At 43.6% G+C, this 17,379-nt stretch overlaps 1 long non-coding RNA gene across 1 annotated transcript; it reads left to right on the top strand.

Moving 5' to 3' along the window:
- The first annotated feature begins 7,831 nt into the window (after window positions 1-7,831).
- Window positions 7,832-17,047, top strand: LOC129385950 (uncharacterized). Its single transcript, XR_008613422.2, has 3 exons — window positions 7,832-8,021; window positions 10,271-12,568; window positions 14,899-17,047. It is a non-coding gene; the product is annotated as an uncharacterized lncRNA (long non-coding RNA).
- The last annotated feature ends 332 nt before the right edge of the window (window positions 17,048-17,379 follow it).

Here is a 17,379-nt window from a genome sequence, read left to right as displayed (position 1 = left end):
ACGGCACCGGCATACCAAAAATTCAAAAGCTAAACACTTTCCAATTACTGGCATTTATGAAACCAGCATTACGTGGTTCAATGTAGCCCAGTAGTCCAGAGGCCAGTTCCACCACGGGTACTGTGTCGGAGCTCGTATTTCATGTCATAATTATTTGTCACAAGATCACAGTATCTTTTCTTTAGATCTTAACATTAGACAGCCAAAATACATGCAGCGAAACCCTCATCCTAATACTTGAGCACTTTTCGTTCTGACGAACATGTCCGCGCTCATCCAGATGCTATAAAGTACTGAAAATGTATTCAATGCTTTTCCCCAGGCAGCTGCTTTTATTACTAATGATGCCAGGAAACCGAGCCTGATGCCACCAACGCTCAGGTATTTAATTGGGAAGGTGCAAAATTTTCCAGCACATCTTGTGTCATGTACCATAGCGCTGAAGTGCTGCTTGTATAATGTAGGAGAATCGGTTATAAAGGCAGAAGTGCACGGTTGGGCACATGTGCTTGAGCTCATGGAGTTGATTTGAGCCAAGATTACCTGTCCAAGCTTTCATACTTGCTTTATAGGGAGCACCAATACGCCGGCTGCTTTTAACTGCACCGAACAAAACTATTACACCAATACAAGTAGTGGCGACATCCTTTTATCATTCGAGAGTTCAGATTGGTAGCCTCTGGATGCGGAGTAAATTGAGAAGTTGTGTGCGTAATTAACAAAGCTACAGTAATTAAATTTTCAGTAATCGATCTTACGTGGCTAAAGAAAATGAGCAGTTCGGAGCCCGTCCTCGACATTATACAGCCTAGCAAAATAATTTCGAATGAACATGCTTCTGTCAGAGCCACTCGAACAAACACTTTGTCAGAGCCGTCCGAACGCTCTTGGGAGGCGTGACTGACGCAGAGAAAGAACATCTGTAAAGTCGCAGACAGAACAGACGGGACAGACAGACGGGACAGAAAGGAGGAACCACTCACACGCTGCGCTAACAACTTTAAGCGTTGTTCTTTATGTGATAATGAAGCAACTATCCCGTCAGTCAATGCTTGCAAACCTGTAAAGTCAACCTTACCGCACCTAGCCTTTTGTGATGCTGTCATCAATAGTATAGCCCCGTGAGCATGTTCCTTGCGGCCAGTCCGCTTTCGATTTCATGCGCGCTGTTTTTCCGTAGGCAAGCAGTTTAAAATTTTAGTGTCAATATAACAGTGAACGTGTGCCGCCGAAAGCTTGCTTGGTCGCAGAAGCGATGCAAGTCGCAATGATGGTGAAGATTTAGTGCGTCATTGGCACATGTTTATGCAATACACACCCTAACATTGTTGACGAAGCTATAAATTGTAGAACAATTCACAAATTGAAAGATGCAATACAATACATAATATTTTCGGATAATAGTGTGTTTAACGCATGTTAATGGAGTTTCTTTGTTTAATGTCAAAAGTAATGTTAATAATGTTATATTCTGAATGTATAACATTTGTTAATAGCAGAATGTTCTTACTTTTTACAGTGCTGTATTTATTTAGTTGCTTGCTATTTGGCAAACGGTTGATACTTTTCAATGTGTCTAAAATCTTGCTGTAAATAGTTTTCAAGTTTTCTGTCTTATTAGTTGTACTTTGTTTTATTAGTAAACTGCTACTTCTGCTGCTCCAGCGAGGTAGAGGCCTTAGGAGGATTACGCCCTCATTTTGCCTTACCTTGCAGCAAACCTTGTAATGATTTTGCTAAAAAAAAATAAAGATGAAAATGAAAAAATACGAAGAAATCAAGACGATGCGCTGCCGCCGAGGGAAGGACGATAACGAAAGTGAACAGCTTGGTTGCTGCTCACGGAGTCGTGCCGATGGTGACGGTGCTATCGCGACGAAATCTGGGGCGGCAATATTGACGATTGAGGCGTTTTTTCTTCTTTTCTTTAACAGCGAAGCTGTAAAGAGGAAGCTTTACCTCGGGCCCAACTCCGACGCGGCTTATTCAAATAGATGTAAAACACAGAAACGCTTTTTTGAGATAATCCTTGGAGCAATTTTAATAAGATTTATTTGATTCGTGACATAAGGGTAACTTCTAGCGACTGTTGGAAGCGAAACTTCTATTTAGGGCCTGAATTTTGGTAAAAGATTTACAAAAATTTGAAAGTGCGAAAAAAATAGAAGCAGGAAGTTTACAAATTATTAGCTCTGCATCAAGAACAGATATCGCGGTTCTGTAAATGGCTTCCATTCTTCAAAATCTGCATTTCCATATTACAATTTTTTTTAGATTCATGTGTAATATATTAAATTTGTCCGCTTAAGATGTACTGTTATATGCAATGCACAGAATTGTGATATCATTTCTCGTTGCCGAAAGACATAGTTGTAAATTTGATGCTTTCGTTTTCGCTCATTTCATACGAAACGTGACAGACCCAAAAGTGATCATCATTGATTTTCCTTAAAAAAAAATTGTGCTAGATGGATATTGTGTGCATAAGGTTTCACCGAAGTATTTTCGTTGCACAAAATGTTTTGATCACGTGAGCGCTCTTTGAAATTTCTGCAAAGAAGCAAAAGTTCGTTGGGGGTAAATTTTTTTTGTTCAGGTGTGAAACTAGGTGCAATTACAAATTTTATTTCAGAGCATTGCATTGGCATCCTACTTCCATATGACGTCATAATTGAATGTATTTCAGAATTTTCCGTGTTTATTTGGTTCAGTAAAAAAACAATAAAATTTGCGTTCTCAGAATTTTCCTGCATGACCCTGTTCTGAAAATTTGCAATTTCTGCCAATTTTCAGTAAACAAATGATGACCTAAATGAAAAATTCGAAGCCAACAGTCACTAGATTCTAAGTTTTCTTTAAATGAAGCAAACCTCGCCAAATTTGGTGCAATGGTTGCCAAGAAAAATGAATAGATAGGAACTCCAGAGCTAAACCTTCCTTTTAAGGGCTACTTTCCCCACTATCGTGTCCACGTGTAGAATAAAATCCCGAAGATAGTGCAATGCCGGACCGACCCGCGGTAGAGGTGACGCAGGCGTCAAGAACTCGTCATACGTGGGCCGATCCTGAAGGTAGTGCAATGCCAGGCGCACCCGGGGCGGAGGTGCAGTTCGCCGTTAAAGGGGTTGGGACACCAAATTTTGAGGCTATAAAAATCATGTTGTAGGCTGCTTCCGTATGCAAGGACACCCAGAACGAGGTATTGGACGCTGCAAACATTTCAAAATAATTTTAATTAAGCTCCAAAAAGTCATTAAAAACTCCTTCTCGTGGTCGAGACCCATCGCTAGCGCGGCAGTTATGACGTCACAGAGGAGGAACGAAAATATTGACGTCATAGCACACTAGCACAAGACGTGACGTATGATGAGTAGCGATCAAGTGCCGATAACGGAACCTGCCGAGCCGAGCGACCAAGCTATGACCGAGGTACAGGCATATAGAAATCCTTTCTTAATGCAAAGAAGGCGTAAGGCGTGCAGACACAGACACAAGAGGAGAGAAGTGGACAACACGAATGCCGCACGGCGGCGCGCGAACGGCAAACTGCGTGTAACACTAGCCGGCTGACTCCGAAAAGGACCGGGATATGCGGCGTTCGTGTTGTCCGCTTCTCTCCTCACATAGTCGCATAGTTCGGCAGCTCGGAGCGGTCTCTCGTTCGCTTGGCCTTTCTCAATGTGAGGGCCCGTCCACGTTACCGGCACGGAGATTCACGGCACGCCGTTTGCCGTTCGCAGGCCCCCGTACGACGGCGGTTTTGCTCGCGAACGGCGAGATTTCCTCGCCGTAGACAGGACGGGCCCGGGACCCATTTGTGTGGCAGTCGTACGGCGAAGCGGCCAATCAGCGACCGAGGAGTCGTCACTCTGGCACCGACGGCAGCCTCACCGCCTCTGATCGTTCGGCGCCGCCAATATCGTCGCTAGGCCTTTTCCGATTCACTTCAAAGCTAAAGCTTACGGCGCTTCGGAATGAATCACCGACTCTCACAAGCCGCAATATATTCTTACCGTTGTTGTGGCTCTTCGCAATAATTATAAAAATCGCGACATGCACTTCGAATCGCCAGTTGTTTACCTCTCCTGGGAGAGCAAACGTACGCGCGAGCAGGCGACGCAGCATCGTTGTACGTCACTACTTTTTGTGGCCCACGTGACCAAGTCAAGTTGCGTTTCCTCCTCTGTGACGTCATAGCATCCCCGGAGCCCAGAAACCGAAACCGAAATCGCTCGGTATAGAAATGCTATTATTAAATTATTTATCAGATATGTATGAATCCCGCTGTGTGTAACTTGCTCCCTTTAGCATGACGCAACGTTTGAATCAACAAACGCATGAACGAAAATTTTGATGTCTCCACCCCTTTAAGGGGTCCACATACAAAACTTCGCTGGTTATACTTCACAGAGTGGAAAGCAACTGCGTTTTAATTTTTTTGCATTCATTTCGCTTTTAGAAAGATATAATGCTATAAATGCAATAGGATGAGCAAAACGTGAACAAGGTCATTGCAGGAGCCAACGTTTCGACAAGTGGACTTGTCTTCTTCAAGGCGACTTACGCTTTCTTCGCCACAGTATATATAGGTGGGGTTCTTCTAAAGGGAAGAGGGTGTGAGGCGGGAGGATGCGGAAACGAGGGAAAATGTGTTAGCGTGTCGAATTTAGAATAAAGGAACCCTGTGCACAAGGTCAAAGCCAGGGCACCTCCCCCACCCCGGTCTGTCAACGCACACGCGTTAGCCGGCGTGTCAAGGGCGTCTGACACGCCCGCTGAAAAAAAAAAGAAAGGAAAGCGGAGAAAAAAAGAAGGGGGGGGGGATACGCCAAGAAATCGAACTAAGTGTTGTTGCTTATAGCTTGAAGTTTAGCAAAGCGAATAGATTCTAAAGCACCCTTCGAAACGTTTATGCCTATTGGTTGCAATGTCTTGTACTTATGGATAAGCTATGATTCTCTGTATTTTCTTTCTCGTTCAGAACGGAAATTTGACTGTAAGATGTAGAGTTTAAGTTCATCAAAGTTATTACCTGGTTGGTTGAAATGCTCGGCGACGGCTTAGGGAAGCTTTTTAGCTGTGTCCGCGCGATGTCCGTTTAATCTGACGTTCATTGATTGTCCTGTTTCACCGATATATTGTTTCTTACAGAAGGAACATTCAAGCATATAACTCACATCCGAACTTGTACAAGTGAAGCTAGATTTGACTTCATGTGTGTAACTATTTGCGGTGCATTTAATTTTAATGTCACTTTGAAGGTGCCTGCAGGTTTTGCACCTAGGGCGACAACATGCTTTTATTACGGGGGAATGCTGTTGGCTGTCTTTTGCGTGCACTATAGTATGTCTTTAATGTTCCTGTTTCGGCGATAGGTAACATCCGGGAACGCTTTCCGCAGACGCTCGTTACTTGATAACATTCAGTGGTGTTTTCTTAGGATGTTGTTTATGTTTGGGAGTGCATTAGAATATTTTGTTATAAAGGCCGGCGGTCTGTCAGATTCTAATGTGCGCTGTCTCTTCGCCAATTCCGACTGTCTCTCCAATCTTGACGCGGCATCATAAGCTCTATCGAGAGCAACTTGGGGATAGTTCATTTCTGCTAGCGTTGATTTAAGGTCATTTAGGTGGTGGATATAATCGCGGTCTTCGCTGGAGATTCTTCTTATACCTTTCACTTGTCCGACAAAAATTCCTTGCTTGCAATGTCGCGGGTGATGACTGTTGTAGTCTAAATATTGCTGGCTATCTGTAGGCTTCCGGTAAAGTGTCGTTCTCAGTTTTCCGTTTTCTATCTAGACCGTCGTGTCCAGGAAGTTGATCTGACTAGGCGAGTGGTGAGCAGTAAATTTAATACTCGAGTGAAAGCGATTGAAATGGCTAATTAAGTCGGTTAAGGCGCTTGTGCCGTGTTCCCATATTATAAATATGTCGTCAATGTAACGAAGATAGGTGTGGGGCTTTAAAGGGTTGGATTTCAGCAGGTCTGCTTCAAGCTGTCCCATGAAAATGTTCGCATACGTGGGAGTGAATGGCGTACCCATGCTAGTGCCGAAAATTTACAGGTAGTTTATAGAATAGAATTCGAAATAGTTGAGGGTGAGAACTAACCTAAGGAGCGATAAGTAAACTTCAGGAGCATGCGCTTGGGGATTGATTGCGAGGGATCTAGAAACGGCTTCAATTCCTTCACTCATGGGAATGTTGTTGTAAAGGGCAGAAACATCCAAAGTGAATAGAATAGCGCGGTCGGGAAGGATTTGGTTGGCGTCGATGCCGTCGATAATTCGAAGGAAGGGCGGCGTGTCTTGAACGAAAGATGGGAGGGTGGTGGGTATGTTTGACAGGTTGTGATTTAAAAATTTACTCAGTTAAACTCAGTACTCAATTACTACTCAATTACTTAATTAATACACAGTAGGTGTGTTGTTATTAGACAGAATAGGCCGACCTGGGATTTCTGCTGTAAATATTTCTTCGACCGGAACTTTACGTATTTTAGGAAGAAGGTAAAAGCGGTTTGCTGTTTTGTTTTTGGGCATCATGAAGCGATATTCAGATTGCGTGATTAGTTCCCTGGACAGGAGCTCTGCTATTGTGCTTATCACAATATTGCTGTAATCTGAAGTTGGGTTAGAGTCGAGTTTTCTGTAATGGGTGTGGTTGCTCAGTTGTTTAGAGGCCTCATTCTTGTACTTTTCTATAGGCCAGATTACGATACTGCCGCCTTTGTCTGCTGGTTTTATTACAATATCATTCCTTTTCGCAAGTTCTTTAAGGATTTGGTGTTGAGCGGGGGTCAAATTTTTGCGTTTCCGGCAATGCCACGTTTACCCTAGAATTTCTTAATATATCAGTTTTAAGTATAAATCGAGGTCTGGGCACTGTTCGGTTTCCGGTGACCACGTGCTACACTCTAAAAACTAGGAAGGGTATCGCAGGAGTGAAGCTGCCGGTTCACTCTTCAAAGCGTCGTTTTACTCTCGCAAAATGTCGAGGAGAGTGAAATGCATTGTTCACTCTGTCACCAAGGAGAGAGTGAAATGTGCTTTTCACTCTCCCCTTCAGAGAGAGAGAGTGAAAAGACTCTTGCGACAATAGAAAAGAGAGACTCTTGCGGCAATAGAAAACAAAACGTAGCGTAATCTTCTGCTTCAACTGTAGGTGGCTGGGCCCGAACATGGCAATGTATCATTCATGCACGCTGAGCAAAGAACACATCGTTTTGCTTCTAAAGGCGCGTTCACAGTGGCGGGAAAACGGGCAACGCAGAACGTTTTCCGCGAGCCGCCTCCCGCACAAACCGGTTTTTCTCCCGCAGACAGGCTGCTGTGCCGTCCCGCAGAGCGATGGGTCGGGTACCTATTTTTCCCGCGCCGCTGACGAGAACAGCCAATGGGGGCCGACCGCGAACCGTGACGTCGGTCCCAGTTCAGTGACCCCGTCGGCGGAGGCAGAGGCTGCGCGCGTGCTGCGGGACACTCGGCGGTTGCTTTGCCACCAGCCATCCTCGTGACAAAAAGGGCGACGCGAGGAGAGCTAGCAGACGGTCAAGACGACCACGTGGGAAATCTGGTGTCACATGACTATCCCCTTCCCTCTCTGCTCGTTAGGGTCCTCCCTCAACGCCTCCTCTCTCTACATTCCAAGACAACCGCAGCGAGAAAACGCGCGCAGTGTGATCGTCATTCCGAGCAGCTGCGACGCAGCATCGACGTTGACGCTGTGCCGCTGCGGGAAGTCTCCCGCTAGTGTGAGCGCGCCTTAAGAGAACAGGCCGCCGCAGTTCAAAGGAACGCGTAGCGAGCGCTCTACTTTTTCACTCGGAGTGGCTCCACCGCGCGCGCGCGCGCTCAAGATCGCGGAACAACACAGCACCGGAGAAAGGTGATCCCTCCGCCGAGCAGCACAGCAGCAGCAAAGGCCAGCCAAGGGAGATCGTATGTCGGCCATCTCGCGTCGCCACAAAAACACGACAGTCGTTCGTCATGCCTTGGATATAACAGCAAATCCTCCACGGTAAGTGAATTCTAACTTAGGTGCACATTGTCCGTATATGTCATGCTATCGCCAGGAAGTCGTCGCTGCGCTTAGCCGACGCGATTGACAACGGACTAGGCATGCGCGCTGTGTCTCTCGATGTCAATCGAAAAAGCCAGTCGTCGCGATAACTGCATGTGATTTTATCACTTTGCCGTTGTCCGTAAGAGCTTTAAAAATCGCAAACGCTGCCAGAACTATGGTATGTTCAATAAGACGCCAGGCGAGAGGACGCTTAAAATGGTTAGTTCACCAGCCCGTGATTCCAAGCCTATGCGGAGCGTGATTAGCGTGCGTTTTGTGTGTTGGAATTTATTCAGTTTGGCAGTCTACTGTGTACGGAACGCTGTTGAACTAAGGAATCACATAACAGAAGGCGTCATTTTGCTGGCAGCATGCTTTTTTTTTTATAAATAAACCGCGCGCTTGACGGTGTCTCGCGCAGGGGGAATCTGCGACCACTGAAGTTACGTGCAGCACCAGTGCTAGTTAGAAACTTTGCCGCAGGCATTCAGCTGCATGCTGCAAGAGGTCAGTTGGGCGCGTTATCTTGAACTTACTGAAAACGCATGAGGAATCCATGTTTTATGCTGAAAAAAGTATAAACCCCATATAAGCGATCTTGCGCGCGGCAGCTACAAGCGACGCGACGGAGATGGCTGTCGCGTTCGCTCGTCGCCTACAAGTCGTACTCCGTGCGAGCGACGATTTTGAGCGACGCCTCCCCGGTGTTGCCGGCATGAGGGCTGCAGTGACGCGTGACGCGTGCTTTAGTAATTTACGTTGATGTATTTTACTATAAAAAGTAGCATAAAATATTTCCGGAGGTCTTGCAGTACGTTCTTATCCTTGCACGTATAAAAATTGAATCATTTGCTCGTTCCGCGCGACAATCGGTAGTATTTGAGCGATGTATGTACATCCAGTTCCGGCTTCGCGCTATTGGCTAGTCGCTCATAGCACTTCTGGGCGACGATTTCTAGATTTCCAGAACCGAGCCATCTGTTCAAGCGACGGCCCGTTTTGTCGCTCGTCGCCGTCGCGCACTAAATCGCTCTCACAGTGTTTATCCCTTAGACTGAACTGTTTTTGCTCATGTTGAAATGGTGTGATTATAGGTCTGGTTTTGTCTCCTGTTGCGGTTTTCGTGCACGGTGCGAAACTGAAAGGATGCTTATGTCTACGAACTCGGTGAATTGTCGAGCAGCTAGTTACGCATCGGCATCGAATATAACGGCTGCTGTGTGGAATTACAATTGCAGGGGCGCTTTGCATACGCTTATTGTTTTGGACATGCCTGTGCATTTGCTAATATGAGTTGGCGTGTCAGAGTTATGTCATATGAACAGCTAAATCAGCCTTCCTCTGGGGGTTACAAGCGTAATGTGTGCATTTAGCTATAGCATGGCAGATCAAGATGTGTTTATCGCTTGAATATTTTTAGTAGAGAAATAAAATATCAAAATAAAATGTTGCTTTAATTCCGTGTTACCAGTCTGTCGTACACAGAACAATAGGCTGGTGTAATAAACTAATAACTGCGGTTTAACTGCAACTTTTACATGCCTACAAGAATCTAAAATGCTAGATTTCAAACTGCAGCAGTAGTCGGGTCTGTCAAAAATGAACTCCACTGCGCACCTCATGCATGAAAATAAGTTCATGCCCTTTAGTAAGCTTAGATGCAGGCCGCAGTGAACTTGTTAGTATTGAAATGTGGGTAAGCTTGCCATAACAAGCCTTGTTGCCCTTTTTTATAGGCACATCCATATATCCATTGAGCTGAAGGACAATATTTTCATCCCTACTGAGCATCATGTTTGCAGCTATAATCCTCAAATTATGGCTTCAGCAGTGGCACAACCAGGGATGGTGCGGGGGGGGGGCACACTGGGCACGTGCTTAGGATGTGTCACAAGTGGTTTTTGCGATACACCAGACTCATGACAGATCTATGACGTCTGAAAATGACCAATATTCTATTCATTAGCAGGAGTATTCTAACATTCATGAAAAACAAGGATGAACTGTGGTTTATTTGTTTTTTTTGCTTAAATCTAAAAATTGAAGTTAGTTTAGCAGTTGACTGTTGCAGTCATTTGGATGTTTTGCATGCATTTCACTAGGAAGACTAAGAGCTAAGACTTTTTTATTTCCATGGCCTTGACTGTCTTGATGTTGTTTTGCACCATGCCCTTGTGTTGACTTTTGCATACGATATTTTTCAGGCACCCGCTTTATATAACGCAAGAAGGCAGCTGCAAGGACACGAGGATGTGAAAGAGCCAGTGCAGCGCGACTTCACGTAGTGCAGAGGAGCCAATGCCAAAAAATCTAAATAGATTGGCATGTTATTTGGACAAGAAAACTAGTATGTGGGTATATTGGGTGTACCATTTGACCAAATGTCAACAAAATCAAGATAGAGTATGTTACACGAAGATGAAAATTCTCACGTGCTCCAGGCAGTCATCTTAACATGGTATATTTATGTAATGTCTCTGTTTGGAAAGTCAAATCAAGTATGCTCTCTGGAGACAAACACATAGCAGCAAGTGTCATTGAAAAGTTAAAAATGTGTTTTAAGAAAGCTGATTAGTTCTGAGAAGTGACTGCTTTTTGTCTTGCCTCTCAACAGATATATCCATGTGATAAAAAAATAGTGGTACAATGAAATTGAATATTTTGCTTAGCGCCATGATACATACTTGCAATGAGCACGGTGCCTGTGTTTACTATAAAAAGCAACAGCCCATGCTTGGTTAGGTTAGGCCCACTACAACATGCAGGCATGGGTGATTGGCGCTTTTTTTTATTTCTGTGTCGTGAGGTTTATTGACGTGCGTATAGGTGCAGTGGCACGCAGTATGGCTAGTACAAAAAAAGGGGGGGGGGGCAGATATATGTAGCTCACTGTACACGACACAGGGCAAAGGAAATCCGTGTTCAACTATGTTAAATGCCATGTACGTAAATTTTACAACGCTACTCGTTCGAAGCGCGCACAGGTGCATATTGAAGAAAAGTTTCCAGGGTAGATAATTTAGTTCGTAATTTACACTAATTTTGCTCTAACCACGAGACATAATAATTTCAATATACTGCACGGAAAAACCTAGAGCGAATTAAATTGTGTGTCAGCTTCGTGTGTATACATATAGTCTTTCCTATGCATTAGGTTTTTTGCGTAATGCATTAACAGTTGGCAGCCTATCTTATGATGTGTACTCTGTTTACATTACAGTTGTTTATTAGTTTACTCGTTTGTTTTGCGACTGGTGAAATGCCGGCATATATATATTTTCAACATTTGACATAACCCTGTATGTTTTGCAAGGACAACCCAGGACGTGCATTTCTCAGCACCCAGTCAACTGCCAAAAGTGACCAGTAAGTGGACATCAGTTGCAATTTCACATTATGCAGTTGGCGGCTGCCTTGTACGGAGGCTTTCTTTTTTAATGAGATGGTGATGTCGTTCTAATGTACATTTTGACCACAAAGGTGCGATCATGTCTCACAGAGGCATACATGGTTGCTATTTTCTGCGAGGGACGTGTTCTCGTGTTCGTGAAGCATTTGTGTTCGGCAGTATTGTCGCCCAATGAGTCGGATATAAACACTAACTCGCCACTGCCGGCAAGTAGTTGCGAGAAACGTATTATGACGCTGTAAAGTTATTTCATTAATTCGAAGGAAGGTTTTGCAGCAGGAAAAAAGGTTGCTATTCCAGGTAAACATGTCTTTTTCTCACAGGTTATTTCGCCAAACTGTGGATGCATGAAATTCGTGACTTATGAATAGATTTTAATTTATTCTTTAGTAATGCTTCTAAAAGAGACTAGAAATAGCATGTGACTACCTCTGCAATCAGCAGACCATACATTTACAGTCATAAGTGGCAGCTCCATGCAGTCTCGCACTTTATATAACCTTTCCTTTCAGCAACATTGGAACTGGTGGCTGCGTTTTCAGAAGGAGAAGTGCACTTGACACAGTATATGTATGTGTGAATTCGGTTTTCTTTGTATGTGTCGGCTCACTGACAAACAGTGCAAAAATCTGTTGTACCATGAGCCTGACGACGCCTTCTGCTGCTAGAAATGCGGCACTTCGTATTTCATAGTACTGCATGACATTTAAATCAAAGCTACCACATAAAATGATCAAGAAAACTAACCGCTGTTATAGCTGTTTTCCTCAAAGAACGCTTGTCCTTTATGGGCTGTGTTAATCTGAGCTCTCCACCGATGTTTCAGTAGTATTATCCCTTAGCCAGTGAGAGATTGGGGGCAATTAATCGTGTTAGTGTTTAAGTGGTGTCCTAATTATGTGCATTTGTTCCAACAAAGTTGTCTAGATTACTTTATTGTGTAGTGTAAAGCTTATGAAACCATCAGCAACTACTGAGTTGCTAACACGCATATAGATTTGTCATTATACAGGTGGAACTCGGCTGTACCACTGCAGTGCTGCGGAAATTGCCTTCACCAGCGGCTTTGCAACAGCTGTTTCGCAGCATGTCGGTATGTGTTAATTTATAATTATGTTGGGATGGCCTAGTATTATGGACCACTGCTACTCTGTATTGTGACAGATCCATATGATAAGGGATGTAATGGGCACAGCGAAAACCTTTGAATTTTTTACTATGGTACATAAACAGGCTCTCCTTTTCGTCACTGGAGCAGGAGAGAAGGGCATGCAGGCACTCCTGAATGTACATATATTTCAAAACATGAGAGAGACATATACACACACACACACACACACACACACACACACAATTAAACTAAAGGCAGGGACGTTCCATCTTTCATCTTGAATTTATTTGTGCAGCGCAAAAATACAACACAGACCACAGAGAAGCACGCATGTTAACAGGTTTGATACACACGTTAGTTCAACAGATTTGATACTTCAAGTGTGCTATTTTACACAAGGGGGAAAGGAAAAGGGAGAAAATCTGAAAAAAAAGTGGAGTGGAAACACAGGAATCGTGCCAAAAAGCATGAGAAGCATCGCGCAGCCAGGATCACCAGCAAGACATCTAAAAAGCACTCTGATAAAATTACATACAGGACAACCTTACGTATAGTTTGTTTCAATCAACTCAGATCACATGCAGCCATTACTGCAATCAAGTTGTTTCCTTATGTCATATGAGGGAATGATGTGGGCCCAGAAAACTGTTTAGAGCTGAAGGATTATGTTGCATTCTAGCCTCATTGCTTGCTTTTTTATCATATTGTTATCAGCTGCTTATGTTAGGGACAAAAAGTAAGAGTACGAACTGTTTCCCGATTCGCCATTCCACACAACATGTCTTTGTGACTATATGTACATGCAGATGATCCATAGTTGAAAAATATTCAGTACAGTAGAATCTCATTACAAGATGCACTTGGTTGTAAGAGACATCTGAAAATGGTTTAGTTGGTTTTCTGATGTTTGCCACGTTAACAATACTGTATACAAGAGACACCTTTGTTACTAAGGATGACTTTTTAAGTATTCACTACTTCGAAGGGACACAACCCAGACACATTCACTTTGTGCACCTTGTGTGCTCCGAAGGGCGTAAAGATCACGCAATCCTTACACAAGTCAGTCGCGCATGTCTCTTTTAGCATGAACCAGAAAAGGAGGGCAACGAGGACAGTGCAGGGCAGAAAGTGTCGGCAGTTGAAGCTGACGAGCGTCTAAGAGCTCCTCAAAGGTACTGCGAGCAACAAGGCTTGCAAAGTGAAGTGTTTAAATTCCAGAAGTTGGGAAGGAAGCTAACACAATCTACAGTCACTGAAAAGCTGTGAATGTCTTCTTTAAAGGGCCCCTAAACCACCGAGGTTGAAATTTAGTTGCGGTGTTGCAGTTCTACACAATAAGGCAATGAACAGGTAGCCACGAGAATTTTTCGAAACGGTGCAGTAATAGTGGAGCTACGTGTGTTTGATTATCGAAAAGTAGTCCCCACTCATTTTACTCTTTCATCTGGTACACGCCATATGGACAGTATCGTCTTTTCCTTGCCTAGTACACCTCCAAATGTTACGGGACAGGCCAACACCAACGAGCTCTGTTGCTGCCGCGCTGGCCCATCGTCCTGCGAGGGGTGGCGCTAATACAACGGAACTGTATGGTGACTCGTGTTGAAGAGCCTAATAGGGAGACCCTTCTGTTGGCGTTTCTGTTCTTTGCCCCCATTGGCTGCCCACAATGGCATCGCGCGCAACGCGACGAGGAAGAAGGAGTGTGTGTATTTGCTTGCAGGCCTTGCCAACAGTCGTACACTTTCGTTCGACCAATCGACAGCACCGGAAACTGGTGACATCATCAGAGACAGCCTGGTGACGTCAGGACAAACTGGGGGGTGCAGGATAGGTCCAGAGAGGCGCACGGGGTCATTTTCTTCATATTGTGGTGCTCCGGCAGTGCTACGCACTCTGGCATTTGGCTTCATCGATCGTGACGGCATTCTGATTTCGATACGCGTGTTTACTTGAAATGTTCAAAAAATGTTGAGAAGTGGTTTAGGGGCCCTTTAAGCCACCCTGAGCATTTATTCCTTCAGATATATCAAAACATACTTTAGTGATGATGCATAATAAAGTGATCTAGTCTGGCTCCTCAGTGTCTCAAAATTTTTGGTTTCGAGAGACATGTTTCCCGTGCCTCTTGAATATCTTCTGATGAGGCTTTACTGTAATATACACAAACAATTGTGTAACTCCTCCTGCAAGTATTATTCATTAAGCCCGGTCACTTATGTGCAAAGCTTGTGGTTAAGTCTTGATGTCCGTACTTTTTAGAGCTATGTTTATTAATTCATAGTGTTCTTATTGGTTCTTCGATGCAGGAGACAATGCCTACGAAATTATTGGCTCTGATCATGAGAGCCCTCAAGGGGCAAACAACATCTCTGTTGCAGAAGTGAGCCCGATACCACTTGGAAGTTACCATGACAGATGACACGGCAGCAATAGATACAGAGACTGGCATGTCTACTGCAGCTGCCACAGTGTACGAGGCAAGCAGCAGCGCGTCAGCATCAGCAGCAGTGTCAGAAGGAACCACACCAGGCCTGGTAGAGCAACATGTGTGCTATCACTGACTTTTTTTGTAGTGGATACAACTCATTTGCTCAACATACAAAAGCTTTTCACCACGACTGTGAACCAGTGCTATTGTGCAGCAAGTGCAAGACTAAGTTAGGTGTTATAACACAGTACAAGCATCACTTTAATATATGCAAATGCAAACATATTACAGTTGTTGCCTCCCCAGCCAGCCCACATAGTGACAACAATGTGGAACACATGGTGGGACACACCTCTCCCCCATTACAAGATAGTAGAGACTGTCAGTGTTGTTGCTAGATTGACTGGTCTTTGTAGGCAACTAGAAGGACAACACAGGTGTCATAAGATTGTTGTTGATGTTGTTGTTGAAGAGGTAAAAAAGAAGTTTGATGCAGCTGAAGTGCCAACTGATATTGAGCAAACCAAAAGCAACCACCTGAGAAAGCAACACTATCGAAATTTGGGTATCTATGTGCCGCCAACTCTGGTAAGAATGGCATAGGACAGAAGTGTGATGAAAATCACACAGACACTGCTGTTGCATCACTGGCCACAGTGAGCAGCGACTTGTAGGGCAAGAGAGTCAACTGAAACTAACATTATGATATAGTGTCATGCTCCCATGTGACCACTTTTCAAGTTATTTTGCAAGATACAGCTCAACCTCCAGAAACGAGACTGCAACTTGTCTGTAAAAAAGCTTTCACAAAAAAATTATTCATAACACTACTAACATAGCAGTATCTTTTTTTTTGTCGGTTCGAGGTTCCCGACTGTCCATTAATGCAAAAATTGAGGAAAAAAAGAACATGTGTCGTACTTACACCTTTTTACGAGGGGGACAGAACTTTTCTAGTCATGCATCTTCATCATACTATCAAGTTTTTAAATGCCTTTTATAATTATTATTAACAGTTATATCTGAGTGCATTGTATGCATGTAGCAGGTGTAAAATCAGGTCAGTTGGATCAGATGCCTTATCTGCAAGCGAGCCCTATATTCAAGAAATTTGAATGAAAATAGTTACGTTAGAGACGCAGTCTTTCAGCACTTTATTGCCGGTGGTTTAAGCATTGCTCAATACTTTTGTGGGTGGCAATCTCAACCGGCACAGCACTGCGCTTTGCCACAGTCACATTTGTCTTCAAAGCGGTGTTTACCATTTGTGTTGATCTGTTTGTGTATGCATAGAGCAAGTTTTTAATTTATATTTTTCTGCATTCTTGTGCTTGCACTAAGCTTGTATAAGGCAGTTACAATATGTGCGTCACTATAACGAACTGTTCTGTTGAGCTTATACTTGCAAATAATCGTGTTCAGATGGCCGCACTTCTATGCGGGTGCACCGCTAGCTTTGTGTATGTTCTCATGTTTGTATAAAGCTTATATAAGCTAGTTAGAAAATGTATGTCACTAAGCATTGTGATATTCTTTAAAGAACTGCTTGGTTGGTTTTACACTTGTGAATTAGTATTGAGGCGGTGGTATTCCCATGTATGCCCACTGCTAGCTTTCTGTGTCCTCACGTGTTTTTATTAAGTTTCTACAAGGGAGTTACAGCATGTACGTCACTAAGCGCTGTGATATTTTTTAAAGAACTGCTTTGTTGGTTTTACACCTGTGAGTAATAGTACTCGGGTGGCACTAGTCATGTGTAGGTACACAGGGACCATTTGTATACATTATGCTCATGTAAAGCACTTACAAAGTGTATGTCACTAATTACTGTGATATTTGTTGAATTGCTGTGATGGTTTTACACATGTGAATAATAGTGGTCAGGACACAGTACTTGCGGTGTATAGTTGAATTTATACACTGCCAAGACATGGGCTGTATACGTACCAAAAGAAATGTATGTCATTATATTGTTGTAATTATTACTGTTTGGATTTTATTAAACTGTAATAAAATTGTTTCTTGTATCTATTGAGGTATGGAAATTTGTCATGCAACCAAACTGAGGACCTGAACTTGTGCATACAAATAAGCAGCTAATTTAAGAGTATACTGCTCATATTCTGCTAAACCAGTTTAACAAATCTTGTACTACAATGCTGGAAAAATGACAGAGCTGACTCGGATGTGCTGAAAAAGTTCTGCACTGACTGAAGGACTGCCCCACACTGGAGTGGGTAATGTTGCGTTTATTGGAGTAGAACAGGAAGTGCACTTCTATTGAAAACGTGACAGTCAATGCAGAAACATAAGGCAGACGAGCAGATGCACATTTATTTCAGGGCCCTCCATGCCTACT

Source organism: Dermacentor andersoni, chromosome 3 (assembly GCF_023375885.2).
Source record: "Dermacentor andersoni chromosome 3, qqDerAnde1_hic_scaffold, whole genome shotgun sequence".
Classification (NCBI taxonomy): domain Eukaryota; kingdom Metazoa; phylum Arthropoda; class Arachnida; order Ixodida; family Ixodidae; genus Dermacentor; species Dermacentor andersoni.
Note: the sequence above shows the minus strand (reverse complement) of the source record. Positions and strands in the feature narration are given on the sequence as shown.